This window comes from Chrysochloris asiatica, unplaced genomic scaffold, assembly GCF_000296735.1.
Source record: "Chrysochloris asiatica unplaced genomic scaffold, ChrAsi1.0 scaffold00011, whole genome shotgun sequence".
Classification (NCBI taxonomy): Eukaryota; Metazoa; Chordata; class Mammalia; order Afrosoricida; family Chrysochloridae; genus Chrysochloris; species Chrysochloris asiatica.
This window is the reverse complement of record NW_006408529.1, coordinates 14,608,832-14,617,364: the sequence shown is the minus strand read 5'-3', so window position 1 is coordinate 14,617,364 and position 8,533 is coordinate 14,608,832. Positions and strand designations below refer to the sequence as shown.

At 41.0% G+C, this 8,533-nt stretch overlaps 1 pseudogene; it reads left to right on the top strand.

The window, feature by feature from the left end:
- The first annotated feature begins 1,235 nt into the window (after window positions 1–1,235).
- LOC102835870 lies at window positions 1,236–2,499 on the top strand (annotated as a pseudogene).
- Window positions 2,500–8,533: the final 6,034 nt, after the last annotated feature.

The window sequence follows — 8,533 nt, the reverse complement described above, 5'->3', positions numbered from 1 at the left end:
CAATACTGAAGTATTCTTTGGGCCAATTATTGAATGATGCAGAAAGCATCAAAAGAAGATGGAAGGAATACAGAGTCACTGTACCAAAAAGAAATGGGCAATGTTCAATCATTTCAAGAGGAAGCATATGATCAAGAGCCAATGGTACTGAAGGAAGAAATCCAAGGTACACTAAAAGCACTGGCAAAGAACAAGGCTTCCAGAATTGATGGAATACAAATAGAAATCTTTCAACAAACTGATGCAACACTGGAGGAACTCACTGAACTTTGCCAAGAAATTTGGAAGACAACTACTTGGCAAACTGATTGTGCCCATTCCAAAGAAATGTAACCCAATGGAATGAAGAAATCATTGGACTATATCATTAATAGTACATACAAGTAAACCGTTATCCAATTAAAAACGACTACAACATTACACTGACAGGGAATTGCCAAAGGTTCAAGCCAGATTCAGACGAGGATGTGGCATGAGGGCTATCATTGTTGATGTCAGCTGGATCTTGGCTGAAAGCAGAGAGTACCAGAAAGATGTTTACCAGTGCTTTACTGACTATGCAAAGACTTTCGGCTGCGTGGATCATGACAAGCTATGGACCACACTGAGGAATATGAGTATTCCAGAAAACTTAATTGTGTTCATGAAAAGACCAAGTACAAAACAAGGGGATACTGAGTAACTTATAACCAGGAAAGGTGTGAACCAGGGTTCTAACAATCTGAGATGGTGAGAATTTGTCTCTCATACTTTGGACATATTTGTTCACCATACTTATGCAATCTGTATGCTGAGCAAATAATCCAAGTAGTTGGATTATATGAAAAAGCATCAGGATTGGAGCAAGACTCGTTAACAATTTACAATATGCAGGTGATACAACCTTGCTTACTGAAAACAAAGAGGACTTAAAATACTTACTGATGAAGATAAAGAATCACGGTATAAGTTGCACCTCATGTAAAGAAAACAAAAATCCTCACCACTGGAGCAATAAATAACATCATGATAATTGGAGAAAAGATTAAAATTTTCAAAGACTTCACTTTGCTTGAATCCACCATCAACACTTATGGAAACAACAGTCAAGAAATCAAACAAGGATACGGGTCGTCGGGACACTCATTCTTCATTCTGTGGTCATCCTGGTCTTGGTGTGCGCCCAGGTTATTTCTGATCTGCCTTCAGTCTTGGTGTGAGTTGTGCCTTTGACAAGAAGCTGCTGAGTTTGTGAGATGCCACTACCACCACCATCCCAAAGTTCCAAACCTGAGACTAAGGAATCGATGTTCAACAAAATTATGCGAAGTGATCATGACTAATCTGAAAAGAGGAAGGAGAATTACCAAACAAAGATGTCTCTATCTTCACCTGGGGAGCTCTCAAAAAGAGATCAGTGTTTGAAGATCTCACCAATGCTTCTCAAAGTCAACGTGCCCAGTTCAAGAAGGAGGTCAATAAGGTATTTGCTAAGGATACTTCCAAGAAGATAAACAGGAGCACACCTGCTTTGGGGTTGTCCAAAAACAATGAGATGAAGATAAAAAGGTATAAGCTGGACTCCTTATCAGTCATAACTTGTACCGTCTCCGAGCCAAACATTATGGAGAAACCAGGCATTCAAGAGATATCTACCACCTCTAAAACACCCACTACTGAGGAGACGGCCTCACTAGAGGATATTGACGAGGACCACAGCGATCCAATTTTCAACACTGTATATGCCAAGGATATCTTCAGTTACATGAAGGAGAGAGAGGAAAAGTTCATACTTAAGAAGTACATGAACAGACAAACCGACATCAACAGTGACATGAGGGCCATTCTTGTGGACTGGTTGGTGGAGATACAGATGGCCTTTGAGATGAGTCATGAGACTCTGTACTTGGCAGTGAAGCTTGTGGATCACTTCTTAATGGAGGAAGTATGCAAGAGGGACAAGCTACAACTCCTGGGTTCCACTGCCTTTCTAATTGCAGCAAAATTTGAGGAGATCTGCCCACCTTGTGTGGATGACTTCCTGTACATCTGTGATGGTATTTACCAGCAGATGAAGTTCTTGCCATGGAAATCAGCATCTTGAGAACCCTGAAATTTGACATCAACATCCCCACTGCCTATCATTTTCTGCGCAGATATGCTAGGTGTGTCCATGCCAACATGAAGACCCTGACTTTGTCACGCTTCCTCTGCGAGATGACTCTGCAAGAATATGACTATATCCAGGAAAGGGCTTCCAAGCTAGCTGCTAGCTCCTTTCTCCTGGCCCTCTACATGAAGAATCTTGGACACTGGGCTCCTGCCCTGGAATATTACGGTGGCTACAGGATCTCTGATCTTTACCCATTGGTCAAGCAACTGAACATCATGCTGACTTTTCAATCTTGTGACAGGCTCAAGACTGTCTATTCCAAGTATTCTCACCAGGTCTTCTTTGACGTCACCGGAATACCCCCCTTGGATACATTGAATATGGAAGAGATCTTGAACTACTTCTGATTATGAAACTGAAAGTTTGGTACCCTAACAGCAGCCACTAGAGCCAAGCAGACACATAAAGAGAATGTATTTATTCTGTGTTTAAATTTGTCTTTTGATTGCTTTTCTTCATTTGTCATGTTTTTCTTTTTTTCACACTGATAATGTTGTAAATATTTAAGTATTTTTATGAAAGAGAAAATTTATCATTGTATTTGATTATAAGTTTAATTAAAAATTCATAATGGTTCTTGTTAAGAAGAGAAAAGAAATCAAACAACACAGTGCATGAGGCAAATCTACTGCACAAGATCTCTTTAAAGGGTTCAAGAGCAAAGATGTCACTTTGAGGACTAAGGTGGGCTGACTCAAGCCATGGTATTTCTTTTTAAGCCATGGTATTTTTAATAGTCTCATATGCATGTGAAAGCTGGACAGTGGATAAGGAAGACTGTAGAAGAATTGATACATTTGAGTTATGATGTTAGAAAAGAATATTAAAAGTACCGTGGACTGCTAGAAGAACAAACAAATCTGGGTTGGAAGAAGTAAAATCAGAATGCTCCTTGGAAGCTGAGATGGTGTCACTCATACTTTGGATATATTGTCAGGAGGGACCAGTCACTAGAGAAATAGATATCATGCTAAGTAAAGAGGAGGGTCAGCATGAAAGAGGAAGACCTCCAACGAGATGGACTGGCACAGTGGCAGCAGCAATGGGCTCAAGCTTAGCGGGACCCAGAAGTGTTTCATTCTGTTTTGCATAGGGTTGCTACACGTGGAAATCAATTCGATGGAACCTAACAATTTCTGCTAAGTCCATTTGGAAAAATATAAATTAAAATTTTGTTTCACTGTTGAGCATTTTAAATAATTAGTCATGTGGATAATAATCCTAACTCTTCCAATTATAATTTACTTTGTATTGTAAAGGCACTAAGGGCATTCTATTTCAAACACAGAGAGTAAGCTGTAACCTAAGAATAGTTTTCAGTAGCTTTCAGTAGGATTGGCATATTATTTATTGTTCAACTAGGATTGTTTCAAAGTGAAAAGATGTCATTAACTACACTAGAACCAAACTCTTAAACCAGTACCATCTTGGGCAATCTAGCTTTAGTGGAAGGTTGCTAGTCAGAGAAATGTACGTTTTACTTTCTACAAGGAACAAATGAATACAAGGGCTACGAGAAAAATTACCAATAAGGTAAGGCATCTAGTCAAGTGTGAAATGGTAGAAGTTTGGGTTATCTCTGACTGTTCTTCTCTTACCCTGACTAGAAAGATGAAGATTCAAATATCTGTGGCAAAAGTTTCTTTTTTGGCAAGACATTATGAGGGAGCTTCAAAAGTTCATGTAGAAATAAAATGAAAAGATAATGGAATTTTTCCACAAACTTTCCTGTTGTTGTTAAGTACCGTGGAGTCGTTTCCAACTCACAGTGACCCTGCACAGAGTTTGAGAGGCTGTAAATCTTTATGGGAGCAGAAAGCCTCATCTTTCTCCCATGGAACCATTGGTAGTCTTGAACTGCTGACCTTGAGGTTGGCAGCCTGACTCGTAACCACTACACTACAAACTTTCCTAGCCCCTTGTATTTAATTGGTTTAGCTATAGTCCCAATGCGGCACTGCAGGATAATGCGCTGGCCCAAAGGTCAGTTTGAACCTCCAGGTTGGCGACTCAAACTCAGTAGCTGTTCCTCAGAAACCCTCTACAGGGTTGTTATGAGTCAGACCAGACTCAATGACACTTAAGAGCAACAGAATGATATTTTAGCAATACTTCTGAACTTATCCTAATAAATAAGTTCTCACCATGAGTCAGAGCCAACTTGATGGCAACTAACAGTAACTGTTGGCTTGCATTTCTAACCATGGTTTGCCTCACATTCCCAGTTTTGAAATCCTACCCAACTTCAAGTTCCAACTTCAGCCTACTCCATTTTTTGGCTTCCTTGCATAGAAGAATTGATGCCTTTGAGTTGGGTGTTGGAGGAGAATACTGAAAGTGCCATGGACTGCCAAAAGACGCAATAGATCTGTTTTGGAAGAAGTGCATCCAGAGTGCTCCTTGGAGGCCAAGATGGCTAAGCTTCGTCTATCATACTTTGGACATATTGTCCGGAGGGAACAGTCACTGGAAAAGGATGTCATTCTGGGTAAGGTGGAGGGTCAGAGAAAAAGAGGAAGACCCCTAACGAGATGGATTAGCCAAGTGGCATCATTGACGGACTCAAGTGTTGCAGCGTTAGTGAGGTTGGCCCAGGATCGGACATTGTTTCATTCTGCTGTGCACGGGGTCACTATGAGTCGGTTCTGACTTGATGGCACCTGACAACAACAACAACTGTACCTAACAAACATAGGACAAGCACAAGACAATGATGCATAAAATCATGGCATCCAAATACATGGACAAGGGGTTAAGACACTTGAAAGGTTAAGGGTGGAGATAAATCTAAAATTAGGGTAGAATTTCTGCAAAAGAGGGGTGGCAATTTCACTTCCAGATTAGGAAAACTGAAAGGAAACAGTCAGCATATTTTTATCAAACAGAGAGGTTTACAGGAAGAGGTGGGAAAGGAGAGATAAATTAGCAGGCTGGAAGGAGAAAACTGTCTCTGGGATATGGAGCTGGTGAAAAGAAAAGTCAAAAGTGGATGAACACTGAGTTTCTTTTAATGGTGGTGACATAATAGGAAAAAGATAGTGCTAAGGGTTGTACAACACAATGAAAGTCATTAATGTCACTGAATTATACAGGTACAAACTGTTGAATTGGCTGATGCTTTTTTGTTGCTGTTGTTGTCTGCTGTCAAGTTGATTATGACCCATAAAGATCCCATGTTACAAAGTAGAATGGCTCCTAAGGGTTTTCTTGGCGTAACCCTTATGGAAGCAAATACCCAGCCAGGTCTTTCTTTTGCAGAGCTGCTGGGTGGGTTTGAACCACCAGCCTTTCAGTTAGGGGACAGATAGAAGGAATGAAAAGAGGCCTGGAGAAGCAGTACAGAGGTATGTAGCGAGTCACTATGTGGAGAGAAGCAAAAGACCTGTACCTGGATTCAGCTTAAGCCTTAATGGTGCTCGGCAGGCCTTGTGCAGAGGGCCCTTCAGAGTGAGGGTCTTTGACTCTCAATTGCTGCGGTGTTGGAGACAAGAAGAGCCCACTTGCATGAAGGACTCAAGCCCATCAAACTGTGCTTGGTTAGGATTTTTGCTTTACTGTTTTGTTTTGTTTGTTTAAGGTAAGTGCTGTTGGTGACAATCCTTTAACTCTTCCCAACTCCCAAATCAAAGCCTATTCATTGAGGAAAAATTAATAAACCAAGTGAGAGATAGCCCAATAATACTTCAAGAACTTCTCTGGCAGCATATAAAAGCAAAGCTTCCCTTTTGGGTCAACCTGTGCCTATATACCACTTATATTAGGGAGGAAGCCAACTTATTTTTGGTACTCCAGAGAAAGAGTATTTGCCCCTTTCCTTGTACAAGGCCAAATTACCCCCAAGGAACAAGTGGTAAATCAGCTCTGACTCAAGGCCACGGACATAAAGGTGTGGTTTGAGCAATATTTAAAAAAAAATGAAGTGGGAGATGGGGTGGGGAAAAAAATAGCACTTCAGATGTTTAATTCTCATTAACAGGAGCAAGAATCTGCCCCGTTGTTGTGCAGCCTGTGTGAACCTTTTGCTCCTTTCTTGCCAAGCCCCAGGGCCGATAAATAAGCAAATCAGAATAAGAAGTAACCACGGGATTGGCAAGTACTAAGCAAGAGAATACATCCAGATCCCAATTAGGCTGTGCTGTCTCAGTACCAGTCATCAGACTTCACCAAGACCTCCTCCTCCTCCAGATTCCTTCAAGGCTAGGAGAAAACACGGCAAGGCATGGACCTCAATAGTACCTGGGACCCAGATGACACATCAGAGTTGCAGTATGTATAGAGCCTCTGGGGCCAGCCTGCGCAGATAAATTACAAACTGGGCTCTGAGCAAATACGTGAGGATCATCTCTGTGCCTTAATTTTGTCAGCTGCAAAATGGGCACAATAGTATTCCTAGGGCTGCTGTAAGGGTCCAACAAGAGAATACATGTGAACTGCTTAGGACAATGCCTGGCAAGGAATTAGCCCTGTAAATGTGAGCTGCTACTATTACTAGAGCCCTTAACCTCATCAACAACAAAGTCTTGGTGTGGCGCTGTAGGATAAGCACTGGACCATAAAGTTAGTTGAATTGCAAGGCTGGCACTTCACCACAGCACTATAACTGTTTGGGGTAGCATAGTCTAAGGGGATTTCTTGTCTCAAGCCTTGAATCGTTGTCCTTTAAAAAATGAAGTTGTCTCAGGGAAACAAAAGGAAACAAGAAGGCCCCTAACACAATGCTCTATTCCCACAGAATAGGAGGATACAGATAGGCCTAAAATATTTGCTAATCTTGTGGTTCAAACTGACCAGCCTTGTGGTCAAGTGCTCTTTCTCACAGTCCCACATCAGGACTCCTAAAAGGAAGTAAAACAAGAACTTCCCTTCTAAAGATACATTACTTCATCTCTCCAAATGTAGTTGCAATCACTGTATAAATGCAGGATGTCTCTGATATGAATCATGTCCTTTTAGTGATGACATCCTTGTGAGGAACAGGTCCACATACAAGTAAGCAATAGCCCTGAGGTGATCTACCATGGAATTAGATCCCAACATGGATAGAACATATCCTTCAAGTACCTAACATTACACTGTGCCCATTAAAAAAAAAAAAAACAGTTGTCACCTCCTACTCCTGGTGACCCCATGTGTGTGGAACAGAACTGTGCTCTGTAAAGTTTTCAATGTCTTTCAGAAGTAGATTACCAGGCCTTTCTTCTGAGGTACCTCTAAGAGGATTCAGACTGCCAACCCTTAGTGTACTACACCAAGTGCATAACCAATTACGTCTCCCATACACTCTATTCTTTACACATAGAAGGTATTTAGCACATACAAGGAGCTTCTTAAGTTTGTGGGAAATTTCTATTATTTTTTTAAGTCCATTTTTTCACCAATTTTTTTCACTCCACGTTTGTAGGAGGAAGGGAGAGAGAGAAAATAAGAAGTAGCAGGGGCTGTCACTAAGGATTGTTTGTCGTATATTCAACTGATAAGATGTCTGTGCTTTGGGAAGTGCTGTTCAGGAGCAGAGTATGGGGCAGGGGAATGATATTTGAGAGAAGCGATGGAGAAGAGTAAGACTTAGTTAATGCCTCTCCTTCCATATATCTTACCCTACTACTGCTTGCTTGATTGCAATCCACTTCTTCCTTCATGCTACACCTGGAACACGACATGACATAACTATAACCTTCTCTTGTGTCTCCATGTGCCTCAGTGGACTCACACACAGGCAGGCAAGGTTTTTTACCTCTTAGCTTGTGTTATCGAAAAACCCAGGCAGTTCCTTGCTTCTATGTTCTATTTAAAAGCACCTCTTTAGTACAGAAGTCATCTCTACGAATACCTTCTCTCCTTACGTTCATCCTTTATGCTTTGCACCAATCAACCCCTTTAATCCTTATTTTGCATCTGATACCTCTGCCACTGTCCACTCCTCTTCTGCCTCTGTCCCTGTTCCTTATTTCCTCCCAGAATTCCCTGTGCCCACTCTATCACTCTGGCCTCATTCTCTGAGGATATCTGGGTCAGATCTAGAGAAATGGTTACTTCCTCTAACCAGAGGTTTCAGAAGGCAGGGCCAGAGGAGACAAGTGTTGACCCTGAAACTCTTAAGCCTTATTCCATGTGTATATTGTTATAAGTGGGATTATAATTCTCTATTGGTTTTAAGCATTGGGTAATTAGCTATCTTTGATAAATAAACTTTTAAAATGTACCCATTTTAAAGGATGGTATTATGAATTGAAGTGTGTTTCCAAAACAGATATGTTGAAATCTGTCTTCGTTACTTAGTGCTGCTGCAACAGAAATCCCAAACTGAGTGGCTTTAAAGAACAGAAATTTATTTTCTCACATGGAGGCTAAAAGACCATGGTGATTCCTTCTTTGTCAATT